The 27163-nt window shown below is 47.0% G+C and overlaps 1 long non-coding RNA gene across 1 annotated transcript in view; it reads right to left on the minus strand.

The window, feature by feature from the left end:
- The window catches only part of LOC146820984 (uncharacterized), a 156304-nt gene extending 140873 nt beyond the window's left edge, over nucleotides 1–15431 (minus strand). The window contains exons 1-2 of the long non-coding RNA XR_014962649.1: nucleotides 15115–15431; nucleotides 9801–9917 (exon numbers count right to left, since the gene is read on the minus strand). This is a non-coding gene — a long non-coding RNA (uncharacterized LOC146820984). The remainder of the gene's footprint in view (nucleotides 1–9800; nucleotides 9918–15114) is intronic.
- Between the last annotated feature and the right edge of the window lie 11732 nt (nucleotides 15432–27163).

The following is a 27163-nucleotide window of genomic DNA, read 5'->3' on the forward strand; positions in this document are numbered from 1 at the left end:
CTTGCCGAAGCTTGTATCGGGACTTGCTGTTGCACGGGGACAGATACCTGATCCTGACGTTGAACCCCTCCGCCAGACGGTCTATGTGGTGTGGCGTTAGCATACTCGGGAGCTGCATCGTCTAGATATGAGGAAAGAAAAACATCTTCTGCGGTTCTGGGATGCCCCTTTTGATGTACCTTAATTGGAAATAATGGGGGTGGCAAGTCTTTTGGCATCTCTGTAACAGCCTTAGGTAGTCCTTCGGCTAGAAGGGGATACATACCATTCATAAGAGCATTTCTTTGTCTATTCACTTGTTCTGATTTCACTCGGATACCTTCCTCAATTAATAGATTTTCTTGAACTTTATTTGAACTTTCTTTACTCCTCTCTTCTTGTCTACGTGCTTTTTCTGTTCGTCTATGAGATTCTTTACGCCATAACTCAACAGCGTCTTTCTGTGACTGTCTGACCTTTCTTTTCCATAACTCTTCCTCCACTTTCATGATGCACTCTGCATCCCAGGTTCCCGCTATGGGCCACCTTTGACTTTCCGGTAACCCCTTGGTATAATCTACCCATAGATCAAGAAACAATATGGCATCTAAGCCATGCTTATGGTACATGAAATGTCCTGGAGTGTCTCTAGGAGGAATAGGAACTGCTTCTTCAAGCACCCCTTTTCTGGTAGTAATCTGTCTTAACTTCGAGAAGAGCGGCATATTGACAACTGATCTGATACTTACTCTTGAATTTTCTTAATACGAAAAACACCATAAATGAACAGTGAACAATGAACAGTCATTCATACCACAATATGCAAGACATTTCTGAATACTTTAAACATTAAACATTAGACATTATAACAATGATCGACAATGATGACAGTCTGCCTAACTAATCACCACGCTGAATTCTTGACAATAACTGAATACTTCGGAATACTTGATATACTGCTAAACAGTACATATACACTGCTAAACAGTGCAGACCGGATTTGTGTACCCAAATCCGTCTTGACCGGCACAACCTATGTGCGCGTCAACACGCCTCCCCGGCGATGGTACTCACCGAGTAGCTCCTTGAAACGGAAGGCCTCAGAGAATGGACAGGACTCGATAACTGCGGACATCGGACCCTCTGGACGTCGGGATTTCGGAAAACCTGGTGGGCCTCTGTATACCTCGGATCTTGCTCTCTCAGCTAGGCTCTGGTCGGGATACTTCGCACTTCTCACCGCCTCGTCTGGGTTGATCGCAGCCTCAGTCGCCCCCGCTTGACCGGAGGGAGCTTACAGGAAATCCTGCTGGTACGCGTTTATGGTCCGTCCAGCTGTGGCAGGAGACCGGGCCTGCAACGCACCGCCGGCGCGTGAGATGAGAAAGTGTCCCTGTTCGGGCGCCATTATGTGGTAAATAAAAATACCGGACTGAATTTCATACGGAATCTTAAAATAAAGTAAATAGCTCAAAATAACAAGAGGCAGAATCCGTGGTATAAGAGGTTTTCTAATGGGCTTTATTCCATTCAAAATGGCCGACTCGAGTCACGGCCTTCAGGTTCCGTCACCACGAGGGTTCAGGAAGTGAAGTACAATAATTTATTGACATACATGCATTTTTATAATAACTGCATTACAATGAAACGAATGTAGAAGGCGTAACATTTGATAAGAAAAGTGACAAAACAGTGACATAATCGAAACTAGGCGTAATAAGGAATAAAAGAAACATGATTGGTTTGCATTATCAGACATAGGTGGATCTATAAGATAATACTTGGCATAGATGCGCGCGCAGCAGTATGACGTGTAATTGACGTGCAACTAGGGGGTGAAGGGGACTTGACATTTAGCTCTACATGTGGAGACGAGAAGTCTGGGGGTCAAGTCAACCTAATCCCAAATCATATCTAACATCCTATGTTTAAAGAACTATGTTATCCACAAGGAAGAGACTCTCGGACAGAATCTATTCTATACTGACTGTGTACGTGTACAAGCGTCTAAGTGTCTATATGAGATGCGAGGGATAGAAAACTTTCCATGGCAACAGGGCTATGAATCACTTGCAGGAGGACGGAAAGGCTGAGTCCCTTGCTTGTGAGCTAAAGGAAATGTTTACCTAAATCACTGGACAGGAATGCATCGGCTGGAGAGCAAAATAGATAATTCGAAGGTGAAATACAACTTCTTGGCAGACAGGCGAAAACTGGCCGAGGCAGGCACCGTTAGCTGCACAGGGAGTAGGACAAAGTTCATGGATACAGATGCGAGCTCAAGCTGAAGCTGTCAGAGACAGAGAGCAGGGAAAGGCTTTGAGGACAGAATCGGGCCTACTTGCCTGAACTGTAAAAATGAAGTAACTTAGCCATATAAAATCGGTGGCCTTTCATACTTAGGAATCGAATATCCAACCCTGTGATGGCGGATCTGACAGAGAACATGTCGACGATAGACACACATATGTTTGCGTCTTAGAAACTGGAACTGGAGGGAACATACATGTACTTGTAACATGTATATAGAACCGTTGGGGTCCAAGATAGGGGACATAACTGATCAGGAAAATCCACATTTCCACAATACCCTCGTAACTCGGTGCATGAGTTATTTGTGCTATGGGCCTTGTTTGGCCATTATTCCGGCTGGACTCAGCATTTGCTTCCTTTTCGGTATTAATATTAGGCTAACTAGGCTACTCTTGCATCTGGCTCCTTTGACCAAGCGATGGAGTCTTCCTTGCTTGTGTTGTCTTCCTTATTTGTGTGGGAAGAGTACTTGCTGTATTTTGGGCTTTGCATTGGCATTCCATATGTAGTTGATGGATTTTCACTAAGCCGGGTTCCTTCTCTGTTGCTAATGTCAATAGCTCCATTTTATCTCCTTGTTGCTTTTCGATGAGCATCTGACCTGTTGAGTGGGAAGTCATATAATTGCTGATCACTGGCCTAAGCCTTGGTTCCTCATTTTCTTTCCCTCTCAATGGCTCTACTGTAAGGTCACGGCTTTCTGGTCCATTGGCTGTGTTGCCAAAATTAGTGTTCACCACCTCAGCATATGTTTTTGCTTGTAGATTTAAGGGGGTTTGGATGTTGCAGGGTAGTAAATTTTCCTTGTGTGGGCCTTCCGTATGCTGCAAGGTCGGACATATCTGCCCAGGGATTTCCTGGCAGTTATTCTCATAGGATACTTTGGATGAGGAACCATTTCTCATTTGGAATATGGGATAGATCATAGGACCCTTTTTAGTACAGGCATTGCCAATGTCAGCCTGATTACCGGGTTGGATTAAAGAGTGTGTTATTTCATGCTTTTTTTGCATAGATAGCATCCCACCTTTCCGTTTGTTTGTTTTTAAGGCTTTCCGAATTCTTTTGTTTTTTGCCGTCTGGATAACTGCCCATCGGTTGCCTTTTGACCTGTGTTCTTGGTTTGATTAATCCCCTCTATGCTGGGTGCAGAGCTGACGCTTTTGGCTGGGGTCATGCAGATTTGTGTAGCTGCTTTATCATTTGTAGCCTCTGAGTCCATAGCTGTAGGAATATTTGTAACTCCGGGGCAGCTGCCATGGTCCCATTTTTCGGAATATTTCCTGTTTAGTGTGGAATTTATCCATGCTTCACTACATTGTTTTTTTAACATTGCCAGCAAATCTGGTAGTGTGGTTAATTTCTCCACTATTGCTTCACTGGAGCTTTTTGTTGGACTTGTGATGCTCCCTTTACCCTTTTCACTGACAACCAGCTTATCAACTTTGTGGCTGATCGCATCCACTTTTTCGTTAATTGTCAAGACAGTTTGTGCCAGCATGTGTGTTAAATCCACTTGGGTCTATAGTTTATGTGATTGCCAGGAGAGTGCCTTTACAGCTGCCAGTAAGGACAAATTTATTGTGTACAAGATGTATTCAGGACCATTCTTATCGTTTATGTCTTGTTCGTCAGTCTGGGTCCCGCAGTATCTGCCAGTTGTGGCACCTACAGAGCCCTCTACCAGTGGTTGCAGTTTAGGAACTGCTGTAGGTGTTAAAATGTTTGTTAATTCTGGGGATACTGAATCTGAAGTGCCAGCTGTACCAAATTGTTGTGGTGTTTGTGCCCTGCCTTGGTTTCTGGGCGTGGAGCAGCTCTGAGTGCTCCCCTGACCCCCAGGATTGATAGAGGCATCCAAATTGTCCTGGAGCTGGTCAATTTAAGTGGTGGTGGACTAGAGCCTCTAAGTCAAAAGCGTTCTTATTCCAGGTTAGCCCACTGGATTGGTGACCCGGTGGTGGGCCCTGATGTATGTTTAATGCTTCAACATCATTTAAAGTCGATGATATCTCAATGATTTGCTGCGGCCCATGTTCCTCCAGGTCATGGTTTTTATATTTAGCAGCGGTATTTTTGATGACATTGCTAGCCGCGTGACAGCATGTGACTGTACGAGCAGTGTGTGCAAAATGGGCAAAGCTGAAGGAAATCGGAGCTAGTCTGACCCTTTCCAGGCAATACGGGTATGGTTCTTTATGTGGCAAGAGGCTATTCAAGAAAATGACCAAGCCCCTCACCTACTGTAGCTGATCACGTCCAGCCGCCTCCTCTCCTCTGCTGCTCCCCTTTGGCTGCGGCAGTGCGATGGTGTGATGGCTGTGATGGTGGCCTGCTTGCCTCACGCTTTCACTTCACTGATGCCCCCCCTCGCTGCAGTGGTAGCGATGGTGTCAGTGGGGGCGGCTTAGCAGCGGGGGCGGCAGCTGTGCTTAAATCGCCCCCTCGCTGCGGTGATATTGGTGGTGACAGTGGGGGCAGCTTGGCGGCGGCAGCTGTGCTTTAATCATCGAGCACGCCTCACGCTGCTCCCGGCTCCCCTCGCCCCGCCACGCCTCACCTGCCTCGCGTTCACTGCAAACGCCGCCCATTCTCTTGCGGCGGCTCATGGCTCACAGCTCAGGCGGCTTGCAGCGCGGGAGCTACAGGAGCGCTCCGGACACAGCAGAGGTGCAGCAAAAACACAGAGTCTGGATCCAGAAGTGCTAAAACGGGTACCTGGAATGGCTGCGTCCTCTCCTCGAGTAAAAGGTTCCCTCCACTCAATGACTCACTACTGCATAGAACTTGGCTGGCCCAACTTTTTGTATATGTATGTGTAACCCGAAAATTACCTTGTGCCTTAATCTGGTTAGCTACTCTGTGGCGATTTCAAAAAACCTAATAAAGTTGTTTATAAAAAAAAACAGGGTTCTCAGACCCACTCTTGAGAACACTTCCTGGACCAGTGAATACTATTGAAGAAGGGCTGTCCCGCTGCCAGAGCACTTCCCTGTTGCCTGAGGCCTGCCCTGCTGTTTGAGTTAGGAGACTGGACATCCACCCTTCATCCCAGCCTACCTGAGTGACTCCTAGGGCAAGTTAGCTGGTCTCCTGTTCTGACCTACAGGGACACAGCAAGCTCCAGAGGTCTGCCTACAATTGCCCAGCTGACCTGCGGCACTGGACCTGACTGGACCTGCAACTTTACCTGCCTAAGCCCTGCTGGCATCTGCTTCAGTGAGTTCCTGACCCCCAAGAGGTGCCTCCCAGGTCCTAGACCCTTGATGTCACATCTGTTGAGCTCCTCCTTGAAGAAAGAAGAAATGTTGAAGTTTTGGACTCTCATTGACCGCTCATGGACAGTTTGTGCCAAGATCTTGTCGCCTGTGCTGACCGTGAACATGAAGCTCCAGTGAACCTGACACTCCGCAGTACAGCGACCACCAGCAATGACTACTAACACAAGATCTGACCAATAACAACTCGTGGTGACCACCGATGAGAAGTTCCAGCAATGACAATCCGCTACGCCCAACAGGATTTTGTGCTACAGTGACAATTGTCTGCAATGCCTGGCCTGATCTTTGCCATACAGCGATGACTATCTGCGGCGTTGTCCACTGCGAATGAACTCTTTGCGCTGGATTTAAAAAGGTCATTTTTTCAGTGGGACTAACCTGGTCCCTGTATCTGGCCTGCACTCCATCACAGTCAGTCTGAACGTGTGACTTTCACACAGTCTTGCACGACTAGAAAACCACAAGTGGTATGTTGTGCTTTTAAGTGCTATATTTACCTTAAATATTTGAAATTGTACATCTCTAGTTCTACTGAGTGGATTTTGTTGTGTTGGTGTCAAATAATTGATTAAATGTTACTTTATTTTTCTAAATTGATGGGGTTTTTTTTAATGTTGTGTTTCAACTTAATTACTGTTTGGGTGCTGGATAGATACTTTACACATTGCATCTAAGATAAGCCTGCCTGATTTTGTGCCAAGCTGTCAGAGGGTTAAGCACAGGTTAATTTAGTGACTTTTGTGGCTCACTGTGACAACGATTGTGGCTGTTGCTTGAGAAGTGCGTTTCTCCTGAACTGGGGAGAAGGACCCAATTAGGCCAATTAGGCCTTTCCCCCTTCGTGATGATCACCAGGTAACACCTCAGAGGAGGAGGCAATTGCAGACTTTTTTCTGATAACCTCATTTTGGAGACCTAGTTTAGTTTCCAGTTCTTCTGGAACTTTCCTTGAATTCTCCAATCCTCCTTCACCATTTTCCCAAACATTCTGAAAGACTGTCAGAAGAAGTCTCTTACTGGTACTGGAGATCGCTGAGCCTGGTGGTATGGAGGATTTCCAGACATGGAAAACTGCATTCAAAGAGCATGGGTGGAGTTTATGGACACACAGTACAGTTCAACCCTGAAGACATTGGACAGGTTGGTGTATGGGACAGTGTCTCAATACCCTGGGGGAAGATATTCTCAACAATCTTTCGAAGATTGCAGACAGACTTTTGACTTTACAGAACAATCAATGTATGCTGTTCCATCATTTTGGCAGGCAAGTTTTCTATGAATGAAGGGACAGTTTTGGAGCACCTGCTAGTATGTAGACTGCTCAAAGGTATCATGTTGGTGACCCCCCCCCCCCCCCCCTTGAATCGAGGAACTCGAAACCTTTGGATGTCATTTTGGTCATGAATTTCCTTTGTTCCTAGCGAGTTTTTTTCTAGAAAAGAGCTCTCTGCCAAATTGACAATGCTCGTTTGCTATCCCGTAGGAGAATATCAGATGTTCATGCCCTAGAGATCACTGGTAGGGTCTTGATGACGGAATAAGCCAACTTGAAGGTGGCCAAAAGGACTAAGCCTAATAATAGAGCTATCTCGTATTCAGCCTTTCTGTACACATACCAAAACTCTGCATGGTTAGATGCTTTAAAGTTTACAAGGAGATCACCCACTGGAATATGGGGACTGGCATCTTCGACTATGGAGCCTACTTGGAATGGAGAAAATCACTGCCTACTTGGAGAAACATGCAACACAATTTGAAAAGACCTGGGGGCCTGGCCTTGATTTCTTGTATCTTGAGTACAGAGAACTCTCATGTTCCAGATATTTAAGTCTACTACATCTAATGAAGGTACATGTACCCTAACTCACCTTACTAGAATCATACCCACCACTGATGCAGTTACAAGACATGTGACTTTCTGAAGCAAATCAAGTGGGGTAGGGCGGTTGAAGGGGCAGCACATGGTGAAGGTGGAGTTGAGGGAAATCTCTCATTTGATATCACTGCATACCTTTTTTATAAGCTGCTTAGTTGAAGGATAGCACATCTACTTTTGAACATTCTGAAGCTATGGACTAATACGACACTGTATACCACTCAATAAACAGAAATAAAAGATAAAGCTTACACGGATCAAAACAAGAATGTTAGTCCCCTGGGGTTCAACAACTTCTTCTCTCTGGAAGCCTTTCAGGGCTGTGATATCACCCACAATAAGCAGGTGGGTGAAATTGATTATGGCAGAAGCCAGAATCAAAGTTTCCGAGAAGAGTTTTCGAGAAGAGGGGCCAAGGCCTCAATGGTGTTTGTGATGGGAGGCCCCTTGGAGGACATCATGATGGCTGCAGAAAGGTAATCAGACTTAAACTTTATTTCAGACTAGTGACAGGGATGGCATCTTTGGTGGGGAGTCAGATTTGAAAATACATAATCCTCACTCCAAGTCCTGACATAGAATATAAAACTCCTAACTATAGAGATGGAATGTTTTAGTTATGTTAAGTACATCGAGTGGAGGATTATCCCCACCAAAGACAAGTTATTCTGGACTTACCCAACAATGTTTGCAAGGATGATAATTCCACAACTTAGTATAAGTATACGATTATATTTGATTTTTATTACAAATGTATAGTAAGACATTGGTTAAAATTTTGTAAAAAAGTTATGGTGTAAATTTGTTTTCAGTTAACAGTTATAGTTGTTCCTCAATCACAGTTAGGGGCAGTTTTAATGTACCATGTCTGAATTGTTTTGAATCGGAGCAAAAACAGGAGTGAAAATGTTAGAAGATGGCTTCAGTTCCAGAGGTAGTCAGGCATGAAGAAGGAGGTAGTGCTGTTCTCCAGTAGGCTGATGTCTTACCATTCCTCACCCCCTTCAGTGTCTCCCATAGAATTGAAACTTTCTTTCACAATAGCTAGGAACTTATAGATGCAACCTCTATGAATACAAGCTACAGGTAGAAAGATGTGCTGATTGATATGCTGGTCACTACAGCGTGGGTATTCCCTAGGACAGCAAAGTGTTTGCAAGTGTTCATCGAAAAACTCCGGCCTTGGTGCATGTGGGTGTTATGAGTGGAAAGAGTTTATCATCAATCTCTTCAGTTTCATGAAACCTGAGTGTTTATTGTACTAACTTCATGATTGTCATATAAGAACTGATATCTGAAAGTCTTATTTTGTTCTCAGTAAGAGATTCTGGGCCATATGTATCAAGCAAAATTGCGATCGCAAACGCCGAAATTCACAGAATTCTGGCGTTTGCGATCGCAATTTTGCTAAGTGGTATGTATGAAGGCAAATCTACGTGCAAAATAAGGAATCGCAAATTTTGCCATTCCTTATTTTGCAATTGCATTTAAGGAAACAAAAATGTTGCGATTCCTTAAATGCAATGTAAGAAGCACCAAAAAAGTGCAATTTGGCCTTAAGGAATTGCAAATTACCACCAACTACAGGTTGGTGGTAATTTGCGATATCTTTAAAAAAAAAAGACACATTAGCATTTTTCAAAGTGGCATGTGGCGCACACACATGCCCTTAGGGCATGAATGTGCGCCACATGTGCACCCATGCTCATTTCAGGGGTGCAACAGGGTGTCCTTTTGACACCCTGGCACACTTGAAATTGCATTCTCAATTTGCGATTCTCTAATTGAGAATCGCAAATTGAGAATGTCTTCCCATTCATTCCTATGGGCCTCTAGGCCCATAGGAATGAATGGGGAGGTATTCCTTAATTGAGAATTGCAATTTTCAATTCGCAATTAAGGAATATGTAGGATTCGCAAAATGTATTGCAAATCCTACATACATGCGTTGCGATTCTCAAATAGCGATTCCCAGAAATTTGCTATTTGAGAATCGCAAAACCTAACATTGATGCATATGGCCCTCTGATGCTTTATTTGCTCAATATAAGGGAAAAATAGAAAGGGTTACTGTCTGCATAAATAATTGTTTGAAACTGGCAAAATACACGCTGCATTACAAATCCCCAGAAAGAAAAGAAACATGTTATGCTAAACAGCCTCTAAAACGTGCCTTCGCATCCACACATGAAAAACTGGGTGAGGATCTCCATCAGGAATAAATTGTACATGCGACAACCGTTTACGCGTGCACACGTGCATTCTAGAAAAGACAAGCGGTGCGTGAGGGTATTCAAACCGCACCTGCTCGTTCAAATGCGCTTCGCTTCGTTCCCGCCCCTGGTACTCACCCGTTTCCAGACCTGCTCCAATATCCATTCATCTTCCGGCCCCCTCGAGGAAGGTGTTCCAGTGTTCTGGTGTTCCCCTGAAGCAATTCCTCCGGTGCCTCTTCCGATGACCTGCAACTAGAAAAGCAAGGGTTTAGAACCTGTTGCCTAGCAACGCCAAGAAACATTTTGGTAACATTCTTTGAAAGCTTCAAACTTGGCTGTAAAACTGTTTATTACTTCCCGGATTATTTCAAAGACAGTAGAAGGTTACTTGGAATCGGAAGCACTTAAAATCAAGAACTCTGCAGACTATTTTGGTATTTTTTTAAGACGATAATTCGCATTTGTAAAAGCCTGTTCTTGAATGTGTTTAAATAGTGCTATTTGTTAACTTGTGATAAGCAACAAAGAAAAGGGGCATTGGTAACTATTTCTAACCCACAATTAACAGTGGATTAATCTGCGTATTATTTGGTCACAATTACGAAGGATTGTTTGAGCCATTATATATGCACTTGTATGTTGTGTCTTCTTTTATTCTGTTATATTTTTTTAGTTAATGGAACGTTTGTCGTCTATTACAAGACACTCAAGGGTATGTTGAAATACTTGTTACATGTAATATTAGTGAAGTCAAAGCCAGAAGAATACGCTGTTCTGAAGTCAGCGTCTAATGTATGTTCTAGATTATAATACCAAAGAAATTGAATAAGGCAGTCGATATTGAAGTTAAAACAATTGGAAAGTCAACATAGACAAAACTGGGTAGGGACCTATAAAGATGTTATAATACAAAAAGGTTTGAAAACATAATAAAACGGAATGTATGAGTAATTCAGTTGTTTTTTCTCACATAATTGAAGTCGGACACCCATTACCCAGGAGACCATTCATAGTTCAGAACATTCATTACCCCTTCCCTCTCGAGAGACATTCCAAGAACCCAGCACAGAACAGGACAGGACGGAATTCAGTCTCTGTTTTTTTTTGTCCCTCACTCCCATCCCCCTTCCCCCTTCCCCCTTCCCCCTTCCCCCGGGGAGTTATTGGGTTGGAAATAGTAAATCTTCCTTGCCATTCTAGTAATTCCCAGAGGGATTCAAGAACAATCATCATCAGGGGAGGAACAAATTGGAGTACAGGTGAGTGACTAGCATAACAGAAAGTGAATCCAATAATCCAATTACTGTTCCTTTCCTGATCGTGGTAATTATGGTGTTTGACCAAGAAAAGTTGGATTCATTCCAAGTAACAGAAATAATTAATAAATTATTAGAAGAGATGCAACAAGTTAGGCAGGAGAATCATGCACTTAGACAAAAAGTACTTCAAACAAAATCAGAATTTACTTGTTGGAGGGATCCTATACTGTCAGATACTCGACCTATTCTTGCTCCGCCCAAAGTCGGTTTACCTACCTTTTCTTCGCCAACTTCCTCTACTCAACTAACTGACCAAAACCTTCGGGTTACGGTGATTTTACCCAGTCCGGTCCCTTTGGCAAATCCTGAACGCTTTATGGGAAACAGTAATCATTTTGCGTCTTTCATGAGTCAATGTCAATTGCACTTTTTGTGAAAGCCACAGATTTTTACCACTCACACCACTAAAGTTGCTTTCATCATTTCATATTTAGGAGGAGTAGCAGCCGTTGGTTGATATTAATGACACTCTTCTTCACAATTTAGTTGCCTTTAAGGTGGCCATTTCACGTCTTTTTGCAAAACATGTTTTTATCCAGGCTTCTGATAATGAGTTATTAAACCTGCGTTAGGGACCTAAAGACCTAATAACTTACATAACAAGTTTTAACAGACTCCTTTCCGAAACTCACTGGCCCGAAGATAAAATAATCTCATTATTCTATTGGGGTCTTAGAGACGAGTTGAAAGACTCTTTGGTCCACATTGTAGATCTGCCAGAAGATTATGCCGACTTTCTAGACCTAGTGGTCACGCTAGACCATAGGCTAGGGGAAAGAAAGAGTGAAAAACCCTGAGGAGAGGCAAGAGTACTAATTTTCATATCAGATAAGAAAGAGGTTGAGGATAAACACAGTAGTATAGAACCAATGCAAATTGGAGGAATAAAAGGCCCATTGTCCCCAGAAGAAAAAGATAGACGACACAAGGGAAACTTGTGTTTGTATTGTGGCAAACCCGGTCACTTTGCAAAGGATTGTCCAGTCAAACTTAAGAAGAAGAAGACTATTGCCCTTACTGACAAATTGACTTCTGAGCCAGAGAGCTAAACCTCTCAAAGGGTTACGAGGTTGTCCCTTCAAGAAAAGTCAAGATACAGATCTCACAATATGCCACCAATGTAATCAATTGCATTCCTAAACACATGACAATTAGAACAACACTCATTCTCTCTGCTCAACAAAGGCATAGTCTGGCAGTACAGATTGATTCTGGCGCAACAGGCAACTTTTTTGATATGGACTTAGCTAGAAAGTTGGGAATAACACAAGTTCCAAAATCAGAACCTGAACCCGTCAGAGCTGTTTTACGGGTCAGCTCTTTCGTCTGGGTTGATAACATTTCACACTGCTCCATTGACTTTTGTGGGCGAGAATGGACATACAGAAGAAACTGTTTTTGATTTAATAGACATACCTACTTTCGGGTTAATACTCGGGGTACCTAGGCTAAGGCTACACAATCCCAAAATAGACTGCATTAAAAGAACTGTCACTCTAGACTCCTCTTACTGTAGGATCCATTGTTATAAAGAAACTCAGGACCCAATTGTTCCATTATTCTGTTCAGTTCTCCAAAATGAAGTTCCTCAATTACCTAAGGAATACCAAGAATTCGCTGACGTTTTTGATCCTGTCCAAGCCACTCAATTACCACCACACAGGGTGTACGATTGTAGAATAAACTTGATTCCAGGTGCCGTTTTACCCTGTAGCAGGATTTATGCACTAACAGAACCTGAAACCCAGTTCTTAAAAACGTATCTGGACGAATTATTAGAAATTGGTTTTATAAGGCATTCAACATCTCCTGTCTCATCGCCACTTTTTTTTGTAGCCAAAAGGTCAGGCAATCTCAGGGCTTGCATCGATTATCGTGCGATTAACAAAGCAACCATTAAAAATCGTTATACATTGCCCTTAATTCCTGTCCTGCTAAATCAGATTAAGGGATCTACCATCTATAACAAACTAGACTTACGGGGCGCATATCAACTTATTCGTATTAAGGAAGGAGACAAATGGAAGACCGCATTTCGCACAAAGTACGGTCTTTTTGAGTATACAGTCATGCAATTTGGTCTCTGCAATGCCCCGGCGGCGTTTCAATATTCTATTAACGAAAGTGCTCCAAGACGTGCTAGATGTATACGTCATCGTTTACATCGATGACATATTAATCTTTTCTAAAACTGAGGAGGAACATATTCAGCATGTTCGCTCTGTTTTACAGAGGTTAAGAGAGAACTCTTTATAAGCTAAACTTGACAAATGTGTTTTTAACGCAAACAGAGTAGAATTCTTAGGTTATTGGCTCTCTCCAGAAGGAATAACTATGGATCCCATGAAAGTCAACGGGTACTTGGATTCGCAAACTTTTATAGGCGATTCATAGCTACATTTTCTGAAATAGTTACCCCTATTACACAACTTCTTTGTAAAGGTCAGGATTTCCAGTGGAATCCTGAAGCTGAGAATGCTTTTCAAAGACTAAAACGGGCTTTCACTTCGGCACCCATATTAATTCATCCTGATGCTGGCAAACCATTTTTTGTGGCGGCAGTTGCCTCCCAGAATGCATTAGGGAGAGTTTTAATGCAGAAAGACGCAGACAATAGCCATTTGCATCCCATTGCCTTTTTTCACGGAAATTATTACCAGCCAAACAAAATTATACTGTAGCTGAATGTGAATCATTGGCAATTAAAGCAGTGTTTTTAGAATGGAGACATCATCTGTTGGGGCAAAACACACCATAACTATATTCACAGATCACAAGAATCTTCAATTTTTCACATCAGTTAAGGCACTCACTCCCAGACAAATGCGTTGGTTGCGTTTCTTTAGTGAATTTGACTCCCTAATCGCTTACCATCCCGGGCAGAAACTTTACGACAATAGGTACTCAAATGGAACCACAACTCTGGTATTGCTGGACATCCTGGTATGAATAAAACCTTAGAATTATGTCCACGAAGGAAAAACAACAAGTCTGCGCGAGGGACGGTTGCAGAGAGCCCCGCCTTTCCATAATCTCTGATGGCCATGGCTCCTCCCCCGTAATGGAGGGTGCAGATTTCCGGACCTGGGTGTCGTACAGCTAAGGCTCCGTCGGAAAGAAGGACCAAAAGAAGGCTGAAGGTTGGCCAGCCTATTGGCGTTTTAGAGTGACCTGACTTGGCGAGGGATTAACGTAAGCGGGTAACTGCGTTTCACTGCTGCGGCTGCAGCTACTTTCAGCGGCTACAGGCATGCTGTTGGCTTTCAAGATAGCACGCCTGTAAAAGGAGCCGCAAGTACCGATGGCGCTCTGATGAAAGCGAGCTGTGGGCAGACTGGCTAAAGGGTGCTGCTCATTACTGCATGCTGTTGCTTGTTGGCTGCTGTATACCGGAGACTTTAGGAGTTTTAAATTAAGCTCCTTTTCATTTTTTACCTTTGTCGCAACTGGAGCTGGAGGGATACTTGTGACAAACGGGACGGCAATAATGCAGCCGAGCTATCGAAGGTGAGCCCGCCGCGCGACGCTTATGCCTGTTGCCTGAGTTTGTCAGAGTGGGTGTCGTGGGATACCGGGCTTTTGCAAATTCATATCACAGGAGTCTGATGGTGTCAGAAGCTACCACTTCATTCCCTCAAGGGTTAAGCACAAAATTGGACTGCTGTTTACTAATTGAGGCTTAAACCACCTGGCGAGCGGGGTTTAGTACCCAAGGGGGAAAGACGGGTGAACATCTAAAATAGGCGAACGCCATTTCAAAAGTTAATTCTGCGGCAGGCTTCAAGGCCAAAACTCGACTAGCCCAGGCAAAAGCCGCATCTTCAGCGATGAGAGCTGAGAACTCTCTGAACCAGTCGGGTTTAAATTCAAGTCGTGAGAGCTCCAAAGAAGAGCTACATGAAATTTGTCAAGAGGGGGTCGATCCCGCCACACAGAGGTTAACAGAGGGGTCAATCAGCATGCAGAAGGAACTAATTGCTGAGCCTACAGCCAATGCAAATAAAGATGCGATAAGAAACCCCAAAGACTTTCCGCTATTCTCCAAAAAATCCTTGCAGTCAGCCCCAGCTCCGGCTAAAATTACAGAAGACCTGATGCAATGGACGGAGGGGGGATCGGCACCAACTAACCGCTCTCGGCAGACTCCACTTTTGTCACCTCAGATTCAGACATCGGTGTCAGCGCCAGCTCCCTTCGTAGCCACTTTACAACTTCAAGGCCCGGTCTTTTCCTGGACAATCAATCAGTTCGATCAGAATTACCAACCCAGGTGTTACCACTTTCCCCTTTCTAACCCTGTTACAGAAGCCATTATCTGCCTATCTGTCTCTCTTTCTTCCCTGTCCCCTGTAATTGGTCGTAGCCCATCAGGTGGTTGGGGGTGGTGGCTACATAAGACCCTTCAACACCTGACAGCCTGAGAAAACCCTCGAGGGGACGCAGGAGTGTGCCTCTCTCGTCTATTCAAACTCCCCCTACTCATTCCTTATGAGGGCGTTGGAGCGTGCCTCCTTTCATTCCCTACCTCCCACCCTTCCTGGAACGGAAAACAACGTGGCAGCAGCCGCAAATTGAATCATTGAAGCGGCCGGAGCCACCAAATATTTCAGCAACGCGGCAGACGCCGCGAAGGGTATTCAAAGCGGCAGGAGTCGCTAAAACATTTCCTCTACGCGGCAGAAGCTGCGAACAGCAATTCAAAGCGGCAGAAGCCGCGAACAGCAATGCAAAGCGGCAGGAGCCGTTAAACCTTTCTTCAACGCGGCAGAATCTGCGAACAGCTATTGAAAGCAGCAGGAGCCACTAACATTTTCCACAACGCGGCTGAAGCCGCGAACAGCAATTATAAGCGGCCGGAGCCGCTAAACATTCCACAACGTGGCAGAAGCCGCGAACAGCGTTTCCCAAGCGGCAGGAGCCGCTAAACATTGCAGCCGTGAAGGGAATTCACAGCGGCAGGAGCCACCTAACCTTTCCCCAACACAGCAGAAGCCACGAATCCAAGGATTAAAGCGGCAGAAGCCGCGAATCAAAGAACTAAAGTGGCAGGAGCCGATAAAGCATTCTGAACCCTATGGAAGCCCTGAAAGAATCTTTTGTGAAGCAGCAGAAGCCGCTGGCACTTCTCCCTACACTAACTGCGAGTGTCGTTGTGTGATCCTTTTGGTTTGTTTTCTAGATGCGCACGGCAGGAGCCGGCAGCACCGCCTCAAACGTGAGGGTATTTTGTTGGTTTACTGCTGGTTTATTGGTGTGTCTTGGTTGTACTCTGAAACAAGCACCAACAAGAGTTGCCAACATTTTGGTTTAGTTCTTCCTCTTTCCCCCCGGCACAAACATCTCTTCTAATAGAGATTATGGAGAACCATAAGGCCTTCTGGACCAACACAGCTGTACATATCTGGATCGTACTACTTCTTACCTCACTGTGTGACTCCATGGTGAGTGTATTATCTTTGTCTCCTATAACCCTTCAGGACAACCACGTAGAATAGAATGTCTGTATCCCCCGTAGGTTATTCCTATTAGTAAAGTCCTTCTACGCCTTCTGTCTTACAGATGTAGGTTCTTCCTACCCTCTCTACGGCTATCCTATTGTTACCTTACAGACACTGACTGTATCTCCCTTCAGCTCAGCTTACTCCAGCCACGATTTGACAAAACATTCAGTATCTTCCCTTCAGTTCCCAACACACCAATGGTGGTGTAATATTTCGTCCCTTTCACCTTGGGACCAATAGCCCATACTGTGGTATCAGTGTGGAGGATTGATCCAGAGGTGAGAGGGGTGACTCTCTTCATTCCTGCGGTACCTGGTATTCAGGTGAGTGGGGGGCTTGTAACAAAAAGCTAAGCCTACAAAATTGATACCGTCCAAACAAAGATGGAACAGAACGGGGCTGGCGAGGACCAGTTCTCCGTAGACCTGACTCCCATTCCCTCTGTTAAAGAATTAGCGGCAGCGTTGGTAGCGCTGCAATCCGAGGTTCAGACCCTCAGACAATAGAACCATTCTTTGAAAACCGAACTGCACAGTAGGCAAGCACACCCCGCCTGGGGTTCTGTGTCTGTGTGAGAGGACACCCCCGTTTCCCCCCCAAACTACTTCCTTACCTCTAAACACGCCACGGAGGTCCGCATTGCTGCCTGGCCTCGATGACGTCAATAGGGACTGGGAAGTGGAGCCACAAGTGAAGACGAACTATTGTTCTCCCCTACAAGAGAAGGAGGGACGAGACGGGAACCAATCAGGAGGCGGAGAGGGAGGAGAAAAGGAGGTAGGAGCAACGACGAGGGATGACGGACACCGGAAGGAGAACGCCGATATCCAGGAGGGTGCTGAGAGGACGAACGCGGCGAACGGGAGAAGAAAGAAGGACGACCACCTCATACAGGGAGACAGAGAAGAAGACGAGGAGTCTCCCGACAGCTGGTCCGAGAAGTGGTGGTCACTGGAGGAGGCGAGCAGTCCGCCGCAACTCAGGAGAGTTGCGGCCATACACGGTACGTGACCCGGGGAGGGAAAAGCTGATTTAAAGAGAGGGTGAGAGTAAGAGGAGTCTGCTGTTCGGAAGTTAGTGCTACTCACCCCCCCTTTTTTCCATCGGGTCTGGTGCGCACTATATACGTGTGTTTTCTGTTTCATTAATTTTGATTCACCGCTGCACAAGATTCCTCAACCCCAGACTTACCTCACCAAAGACAGAAGCGAGAAGGGGCACAAGGAGAAGTGAGACCGAGAGAGAGAGAGTGTGTCTGTTCCACACACGGCATGTGCCTACCTTATTGAGATCCCTTTTTTCCCTCACTATTCCTCACACACTATCACTTGGGTGTGGTGAAAGGATAGCCAGGAAGAGAGATCACCATACTTACCGCCCCTCTGTCTTTTTGTTTTATCCCACTGCAAGCTACCCGGGACCCCTCTTTGCTGACGAAGAACAACCAGAAGAATAGAGAGGAAGAAAGAAGCGCCCAGTGAGGCAATTGTGGATACCATAATTCTCTGCCACATGACAGTACCTTTTTGATGTAGTTAGACACCACGTGTTTCCATGACATTGTCCTGTTTTGACTCAGGCGCCACCATAAATAAAATCCATTATTAACCCCATAAGGCCTCCTCGCTTCTGTTTCCGCCCAAGCCTCCCACAGTCCAGAACCATTCCTAGGACACCCCGTCATCTTTTACAACCAACCACCTTCCATTTTGACAAGACACAAACAGACACTAACATTACCGTTGTTACTCCCGTTCCTTTCCCCTTAGCTAATCCTGAACGATTCAGTGGAGAAAGCGGCAAATTTCGCAGCTTCATGAATCAGTGTCATCTGCAATTCATGTGTCGGCCCACTGCCTTTCCGGATGACACTGCCAAAGTAGCCTTCGTTATATCCTGTTCGTCAAACATACATTTATGCAGGCAAGTGACACGGAACTGTTGAATCTAAGGCAGGGCAGAAACCCCCTGCTTTCCTGTGTCACGGACCTCAATAGGTTAATGGCTGAAAACCGTTGGCCTCTAGATAAAAGGACACCTTTGTTCTACAGAGGGCTAAATGGCGAGTTAAAGGACATACTGTCCTAAAAAGTCAACCCCCCCAGAGGAGTGTACAGAATTCATTGGGACTTGGTTATTAAGATGGACCATCGACTACGTGAACGCCATGGAGAGAAAGGGAGGTCTGAGACTCCTCGTGTCGTGGTCTATAGAAGCAATAAGAAAGAAGACCATAAAACCGGATCAGAGAACCCATGCAAATAGGAGGGGTTTGGGGACCTTTGACGCAAGAGAAGAAAGAAAAAAAAGGACGCTCTCTTAACCTTTGCCTAGATTGTGGTAAGGGAGGACATTTTGCAAAAGAATGCCCTGTTCGCCCAAAAACCTTAGGACCAAGAAAGAGAGTGGCGTTGGCTTGGACTATTCAGAGTCCCTGGGTAGCCAGGGTGCCTAAACACTTCACCATAAGGGTGACTCTGATTTTGACCAATAGCAACAGGCTACAGGGAATTTCTGGGATAATAAATTAGCCACTTCTTTGGGTATTACCTGTATACAGAAGAAGGAGCCTGAACCGGTGAGAGCGGTAGATGGGATGACTCTATCTTCAGGGCTCATTACAAGCCATACTGCCCCTTTAACACTGGTGTGTGACAAGGGACATTCTGAGGACATATCCTTTGATCTCATAGACACGCCAGCCTTTGGAGTAATTCTTGGAGTCCCCTGGTTGCAAATGCATAACCCTAAAATAGATTGGGTGTGGAGAACGTTGACCTTGGATTCTAGTTATTGCATCCAGTACTGTGATCAGGAAGCTATTGACTGGGCTTCTCCCTTGGTATGTGCGTCCTGTAGTAGTTTGGATGTAGACTCCCTACCCGATGTGTATAAACAGTACGCTGAAGTATTTGATAAAGGTAAAACCACGGCATTACCACCCCACCGCAGTTTTGATTGTCGCATAGACTTAGAACCCAGGGGTGTGTTACCTTGTAGTCGGGTATATGCTCTAACTGAACCTGAAACTGCCTATCTCAGAGAGTACCTAGATGACATGCTGAAATGTGGGTTTATTCGGCATTCTTCTTCTCTCGTTTCTTCCCCTCTTTTTTCTATATCCAATTAGGAAGGGGGCCTTCACGCTTGTATAGATTATAGAGTGCTTAACAAAGTCACCATCAAGAACAAATACCCTTTACCACTCATCCCCATGTTGTTAGACCAAATTAAAGATGCCACTGGTTAACTTATGTTGAAACCACATTGAAAGCAGTAGGGCTACATCATCTTTTTTTGGATCCTACTACTTGTTGTTCCATCTCTAAAAATGATCTAAAAGCGCAATTACTTCCTAGCAGGCAGATAAGAAGGGAAATTAAAAACATCAATGGCTTCTCCGAGTATAACGCAAATGGACAAAAATACAATATACCTTTCCTTCGTCACTAATTTACAGCACAGGTACATTCAAGTGAGATTTTGATTAAACTATATTCCGCTTATGTTGGGCTCCCCCCGTAATGTTTACGTTGTCTCTGACCTCCCATTTTGTCCCTGTGATCAGCGATCTGTCCAGAACGATTTACACTTTTTGTTTTTCTGCAAATTTTAATCTGATGAAAGGAAACGATTTATTATTCCCATTATGCGTAAAATGAACTTCAAACAGTGTAGCCCTTTATTACCTGCAACTATTACCAGACCCTTTCATCTGTTTCTCTTTGGCGTCCTTTCTGTTATCTGCCTTAAAAAAGAGACGTTCAATCTGCTAAAATTATATTCCGAATAATGAACCAATTTTATTGTATTGTATAAATAACTATGAATTTAGATTTTAATGTAATAATTTTTATATGTTTTATACTTTATTGTAATGCTGTGAAATGTCTATTTTTTAACTGTAGTATACTTTTTATGCCTACATTGTGTTGGCGAAATAAAGTTGTTCTGACTGACTGAGAGATGCCACTGTGTTCAGCAAGATCGATTTGTGATGAGCATACCATCTTATCTGAGTGCGGAGCGGGGATGAGTGGAAAACGGCTTTTAGGACTAAATTTGGGTTATTCGAATACTGCGTAATGCCGTTCGGGATGTGCAACGCCCTGGCGGCGTTTCAGTTCTTCATCAACGAGATCTTTCGGGATTTTCTGGATCGTTTTTTAGTAGTCTATATAGACGATATTCTGATTTTCTCAAAGGATCGTAGCGAACACGAAGAACATGTAAAACAGGTATGCAAAGGTTGTGAGATCATCATTTATTCTCCAAACTAGAGAAATGTTCGTTCTATGCCTCTAAGGTAGACTTCTTGGGTTTTGTTATTTCTGAGAACGGAATACAAATGGATAAAAAGAAGGTTGTGGCCAACTTGTCTTGGCCAACTCCCACTTGTGTCAAGGACATACAGTCTCTGTTGGGTTTTGTTAACTTCTACTGGCGTTTTATTACGCACTTCTTAGAAGTGGTAATACCCATAACAAGACTCGTTAAAAAGGGGGTGCCTTTTGTTTGGTCATCAGAAGCACAAAAGGCGTTTGGCACGTTAAAAGCAAAGTTCACTTCCGCTCCTGTCTTAATACATCCTGATCCTGCTCTCCCCTTCTTTGTAGAGGCAGACGCATCCCAATATGCAGTGGGAGGGGTTCGGTCTCAGAGAGACGTCAATGGGCAGATGTATCCTATTGCATTCTTTTCGAACAAACTATTGCCCGCAGAGCAAAATTATACCGTTGCTGAGAGGGAACTGTTGGCTATTAGGAAAGCATTCCAAGAGTAGAGACATTATCTTTGGGGAGCAAGACATCCTATTACTATATATTCAGACCATAAAAATCTGGAATTCTTTCATACTGCTAGAGCCTTGACCCCCAGACAAATGCGTTGGGTATCCTTCTTTAACAAATTTAATTTCATGATCACCTACCGGCCAGCAGCACAACAAGTAAAAGCTGATGCCTTATCGCGCTTATGTGTATCTCTTCCTCACAAAAGGAACGATCCGAATCTAGAGGCATTCATACCTTCTGACAAAATTCTAGGATGTGTCTCTTTTTATCAATTCTGTAGTGACCTGGGGAAAACGTTAACTGAAATTGATATGTCTCCATGGCTGGAACAACCTAATTTCCATATGACAGGAAGTCTGCTTTATCACGGCAACCAGTTATACATACCCCGCAAACATCGAGACCAGGTACTTCTGTAGGTTCACTCCTCCGCTTTGGTGAGTCACCCGGGTATTCTGAAAAATAAGGAGATCTGTAGCAGATGGTTTTGGTGGGAAAACATGGCAAAAGATGTACAGCATTACGTTTCCTCTTATCCCATATGCGCTACACAAAAAACACCTCACACCACACCAGATGGACTATTACAGCCTCTTCCTGTTCCTCCTTATCCTTGGCATACTGTGAGCTTGGATTTTATCACGGATCTCCCCCCAAAGAAGGATTCACCACTATACTCGTGATAGTGGACTCCTTCACTAAAGTAGTGCATTTTGTGCCCCTGCCCAAGGTCCCTACTGCTAGCGAGCTGGTGTCCATATTTATACAAAACGTAATCCGTCTGCAAGGTATTCCCTCGGTTTTAGTGTCCGACAGGGGCCCCCAATTTGTTTCCAAATTCTGGCAAGAAATAGGCTCCGCTTTACATATATACCTCCGTCTGTCATCTGCTTACCACCCGTAGACCGACGGTCAGACAGAGCGGGTGAATCAAAACCATGGAGCAGTATTTGCGCTGCGTGTTGGCCACCCTAACAAGTAGTTGGGTCAAAGCTTTACCAGTAGCAGAATAACAACAGTGTCCACTCTGCTTTAGGTATGTCACCTTTTTTTTGTGCATGGGTTTTCATCCTAGAACCGAGCCTTTGCAACCCACTCTTAAAGTCCCTGCAGTGGATTCCCTGAGTACCAATCTGAAAGAAATATGGAAATCCGCTCATTCTCAGTTACAGGTGACCTAAGCAAACATGAAAAAAGCTGCTGATAAACATAGACGCCCTGTTCCGTGTTATGCCATCGGAGACAAGGTTTGGCTGGCCACAAAAAATCTGAAGTTAGCAGGACCAAAGAAGTTGCAACCTCGTTTTGTAGGTCCGTTTGACATAAAACAGATTGTTAATCCAGTGGCCATGAAACTAGAACTACAAGACGAATATTGTATCCATCCCGTGTTCTATACATCCCTTCTCAAGCCTTATATTCCTTCCACACATTCCGTGACACCACCCCCTCCTTTAATCATTGATAACCAAGAAGAATACGAGGTAAACCGTATTATAGATTCCCATAGGCAGAGAGGGAAATTGTATTACCTAGTGGATTGGAAGGGATACCCTCCGGAGGAGCGAACATGGGAACCTGCCGCATTTGTCCATGTACCCCTATTAGAGCGAAGGTTTCACGCTTGTAACCCCACAAAGCCTCGCCCTGTTAAAAGAGCCTTAAGGGGGAAGTAATGTTACCACTTTCCCCTTTCCAACCCTGTTACAGAAGCCATTATCTGCCTTTCTGTCTCTCTTTCATCCCTGTCCCCTGTCATTGGTCGTAGCTCATCAGGTGATTGGGGGTGGTGGCTACATAAAAGCCTTCAACACCTGACACAGGTGCTTAGCTTTATAGAGTTTCCCTGAGAATAGCTTTGAGGGGACGCAGGAGCATGCCTCTCTCAACGATTCAGACTCCCCCTACACATTCCTTATGAGGGCGTTGGAGCGTGCCTCCTTTCATTCCATACCTCCCACCCTTCCTGGAGCGGAAAACAACGCAACAGCAGCCACAAATTGAATCACTGAAGCGGCCAGAGCCGCCAAACATTTCAGCAACGCGGCAGAAGCTGCGATGGGTATTCAAAGTGGCAGGAGCTTCTAAAACATTTCCCCTACGCGGTAGAAGCCGCGAACAGCAATGCAAAGTGGCAGAAGCTGCGAACAGCAATGCAAAGCGGCAGGAGCCGTTAAACCTTTCTCCAACGCGGCAGAAGCTGCTAACATTTTCCACAACGCGGCAGAAGCCGCGAACAGCGTTTCTCAAGCGGCAGGATCCGCGAAACATTGCAGCCACGCGGCAGAAGCCGCAAAGGGAATTCATAGCAGCAGGAGCCACCAAACCTTTCCCCAACGCGACAGAAGCCATGAATCCAAGGATTAAAGTGGCAGAAGCCGCAAATCAAAGAACTAAAGCGGCAGGAGCCAATAAAGTATTCCGAACCCTACGGAAGCCATGAAAGCATCTTTTTTTTTTTTTGCAAATCTGTTTTTATTGAGTTTGAGTTTAAACATTTGTACAGGAGGACCATGCACGGCATCATGTTTCACATTCAGTAAGTCATAAACTTATACAAACTTATAGGACATGCCGACTGACAGGACGGGGGAGGGGGAACAGCCTGGTGTCTGCGCGCGCACCCACCACCACCCCCCCGGGAGCCAGCCACCCCACCCTTAACAATTCCGGTGTCCTCTATGCAGGGGGTGCCAGCACCACCACCCACCAGCCATTGAGCCGTACGAGGGCAACTGATCACGCCTACACAACTGAGGCGTCAATAAAGTCGGGAAGGTTACATGTAATACAAAAGGAAGAACCCATAACAATGGCAGCGGTGACAACGATTCGCTTGGTGCGCTCCTACCCCCTTCCCACCCCGACCCCCCCCCGAACCCCAGGAGTACCCCTCAAAGTCCCAGTGGGCGCAGTTGTCCCCGCGCGTCCCCATACGCCCCATCCGTGAGCCAGCGGTAATGGGGGCCATGCTATCCCGTCAGCGGGTCTGCCTGCACTACGCCGCCGCCTGCGCCAGTGTCATCCTGTCTGGCCTCGCCTGTGCAGCCTGTGGCACCCTCCCCCTCCGAGCGCCAGAACTCAACAAGCAACTGTTCCCAGCGGTCCGCCATGGGCTCCCTCCGCAGCCCCAGGGTGTCCTCCCTACGGATAGCCGTCCCCTCCGCTCTGGCCCATGCCTGAAACGATAAACTCCAGGCCCGCACGTGCGGCGGGTCGTGTGCCTTTCATCTCCGGGTGATGAGGCGCTTCGCCACCACAAGCCCCAGATCCAGGAATCGGGACGCTACCTTATCCTTGGGCGGCCTGGTAAATTGGTGCAAGACGTGCTCAGGCCAGTCGAAGGGAATGCTGCGCCCTGTGCTCCCCCGCAACTGCCCACTAACCGCCCTCCAATAGGTGTGCAACTCTGGGCAGCCCCACAGCAAGTGCAGCAGCCCCGCCCCTAGCTCACGGCACCGAGGACAGTGTGCGTCAGCACGGTGGAAGTATCTATTAATCAGCTCGGGTGTGAGGTAGGCCCTGTGAACTATGAACAACTGGATTTGATGGAACCGCATATTACGGGGGATACGCGCTGGGCTCTTGAGGACTCTCTCCCACTCCCTGTCCGTCAGCGGCCTCCCCAGGTCCAGCTCCCACTTGCCGCGGAGTGGGCCCAGATCAACCGCCGTGTGCTCTCGCAACGAGGCGGCGAACCAGCGAACCAGGTGTCCGCCCCTCCCCATGACATGCAGGTATTGCATGGTTAGGTGTTGGGCAGGCTCTGTGGCCATGCTTCCCCATTTGGTGGTGAGGCTCGCCAGCAGTGAGCGGTGTGTGAGGAACCCGCCGGGTGGGAGCCCGTCCTCCGACACCAAGGTTTCGTACGGTATCAGCTCACCGTCCCTGTACAGGTCCCCCAGCTCGTCAGTGCGGGTGCCGCGAGCACCCCCCCACCTCCAGGAGAGCCCTCTAGGGGTATCGCCAGCGCATATGGCACCACCGCGCGTGTGAGGTATAAGGCCCTCCGGAAGCACCTGTGCGCCACCGCCAGGAGGAGCGGTCCCGGGACCGCAGCCAAGGGGTGGAAAAGCCCGGTCACGCGCTCCAGCGAGTAGGGGGCAGCCACCGTGGCTGTGTCATCTCTGCCCCTGTCTGCCAACCAGCGGGCGATCCATTGCAGCTGGGCCGCCAGGTAATAATGCTCAAAGCAGGGCGCCGCCAGACCTCCCCTGTCCGTCGGGAGGAAGAGCTTCGCAATCGCCAACCTGTGCCTGGCGGTGCCCCAGACAAAATCCCGCAGCATCCGGTTGAGTCTGCCAAAAAAGGCGGGGGGGACGTACAATGGCAGGTTGACAAAGTAGTACAGGAGACGAGGTAGCATGACCATCTTGGCGAGCGCCACCCTGCCCGTGGTCGTCAGCGGGAGCGTGTTCCAAAAGGCCACTTGCGACCCAAGCGCCGTGACCACCCTCCCCAGGTTGCCATCAAACAGGTCGACTGGGCAGCGGTAGATGTGTATCCCCAGGTATCGAAAGGTGCCGCCCCTCCACTGCACCGGCGTGCCATTCAGGCTGTAGCCCGGGTCCTCAGTCTCCTCGCCGAAAGCGTACAGGCAAGATTTACCCGCGTTCACGCGGAGCCCCGAGATAGTGGCAAAGGACCGCAGCAACGGGGCCAGCCGCTCCGGCATACTACCGACATCTCTAACGTACACCAGCAGGTCATCCGCGTAAAGCGACACCTGGTGAACCGCGTCTCCCAGTGGTATACCATCTCCCAGGGTCGTCCGCAGAGCCTCCGCCAGCGGCTCCATCGCCAGGACGAACAGCAACGGGGACAAGGGACATCCCTGGCGGGTGCCCCGGCCCACCGGCACCGACTCCGAGACATGGGGGCCCAACCTAACACGGACCGTGGGGTTCCTGTAAAGTAGGTCAACCATCCGGAGGAAGTCCCCATCCAGCCCGTACTGCAGCAACACCGTGGACAGATAGCCCCACTCCAGGCAGTCAAACGCCTTCTCCAAGTCTAGGAGGAGGCACCCCGCTCCGGGCCATCTATGCACTGCCTCACCGGCCACCCTAAAGTATCGCCTGAGGTTGAGCGACGTGGACCTCGCAGGCACAAACCCGTTCTGGTCAGTGTGCACCAGGTGCGGGACCACCGTCGCTAACCGGTCCGCTAGGACCTTCGCCAGTATCTTGTAGTCGACGTTGAGCATCGCCAAGGGGCAGTAGGAGCCCAGGGCCGTGGGGTCGCGGTCCGGCTTCGGCAGGGAGACCAGGAACGCCTCACGCATGGAGGGTGGGAGCGACCCCTCCTCCAACGCTTTGCGGTAAAGCTCGCGCAGCAACGGTACCAGGGTCTCGCGATAGGCCTTGTAGTACTCTGCGGGCAATCCGTCCGGTCCCGGAGTTTTGCCCGTCGCCAATGATTGGATCGCCTCCCCAATTTCCTCGAGGGAGAGGGGGCCACCGAGTGCCGCGTTATGCTCCCTGGTGGCCGCAGGGAGGCGAATGGAAGCGAGGAACTCCCCAAGAAGGTGTCGAGAGCCCGTCCCCTGAGCCGCGTACAAGCGTTTGTAGTGGCCTACGAAGGCCCTATGGATTTCACGCTGCGTGTGAACCATCACTCCGTCCTCCCCCCGGAGTGCTCCAATCGGGGTCCTGCGATCCCCCTGCCGGATGAGCCAGGCCAGCAGGCGGCCCGCCCGATCCGCCCTGGCATGCGTTCTGGCGGTGTGCGCCGCATAATTGTGGCAGCGGAGCCGCTCCAGGAGCTCCGCGTGTCGCCCGCGGAGATCCTCCAGGCTGCGCGAGTGCCTGCCCCCACCTTCTCCTTCCCTCTCATTTTCAAGGCGCGCCAGGGAGTCCGAGAGGGTCCTCCGTATGTTCCACTGG

Source organism: Triturus cristatus, chromosome 6, assembly GCF_964204655.1.
Source record: "Triturus cristatus chromosome 6, aTriCri1.1, whole genome shotgun sequence".
Classification (NCBI taxonomy): Eukaryota; Metazoa; Chordata; class Amphibia; order Caudata; family Salamandridae; genus Triturus; species Triturus cristatus.